Raw genomic sequence first — 1,073 nt, forward strand, 5'->3', positions numbered from 1 at the left:
TTTCCTTCTTGTACAGTCCCTTTTACGCTGGTTTCAGTGATGTGTCATGCATGAGGAGTCTTCGGCCCAGTCTTAAATGCCAATCTAACTCCGAAATAATAATACAAGAAATTGAGTGTGATGACAAAATAGAATATGATGATGAGGAAACTTTTGAGGAAATCAGTAAAGAATTAAGCCATTTTGAAGAAAAACCCAAACCTAATCTGAATGGGTCAAAGCCCGCTTGGAACAACTAAGTTTGATTGATGAAAAGAGATTGGCAGCAGTATGTCACGGTCAGTTGTACCAACAGAGAATGGCAAGAGCATATAACAAGAAGGTGCGTCCGCGGAAGTTTGAAGTAGGGCAATTGGTGTTGAGGCGTATCTTACCTCATTGGGCTGAAGCAAAAGGAAAGTTCGCCCCGAACTGGCAGGGGCCATTTGTCGTAACCAGAGTGTTGTCCAATGGCGCATTATATTTGACAGATATGGAAGGAAAATGTGTAGAAATGGCTATCAACTCTGATGCACTCAAGCGATACTATGTATGATTTCTTTGTTTAATTGTACTTTAATGTATTTGGCATATTTTTGAGATTGAAATGACTAAGGCATTTTGTTCTGCTATCCAAACACTTTATCCTTTGTTATCCCTTTTGAGCCTCATTTATTTTCTTTCGTACCCCTCTTTCGGAATCAATAACAACTCGGGAGCCCGAGCAAGGAAAATCAGCGAAGAAACAAGAAAACACAGTCCAAAAGAAAAGAAAAGGAAAAGAAGAAGAAAAGAAAAGAGAAGAAAAGGAAAAAGCAAAGAAGGAAAAAAAAGAAAAGAAAAAAAAGAAGAAAAAGGAGAGAAGAAAAATGAAGAAAAGAAAAAGAAAGAAAAAGAAATGAAAAGAAAGAAAAGAAAGTGGAAGAAAAGGAAAGATCGCAACAACGAAGTAATTTTATGACCTGAACTACATTTGACTTGATCCCGAAAGGGTACGTAGGCAGCCTCTCTCTGAGGTTCAGTCACACCGAAATAAAAGTCCAAAGTCCCCAAGAAAGAAACTGGGGCAGAAGTTGTGGTTGTTGTGAGGAATC

The sequence above is a fragment of the Nicotiana attenuata genome, chromosome 6, assembly GCF_001879085.1.
Source record: "Nicotiana attenuata strain UT chromosome 6, NIATTr2, whole genome shotgun sequence".
Lineage (NCBI taxonomy): Eukaryota > Viridiplantae > Streptophyta > Magnoliopsida > Solanales > Solanaceae > Nicotiana > Nicotiana attenuata.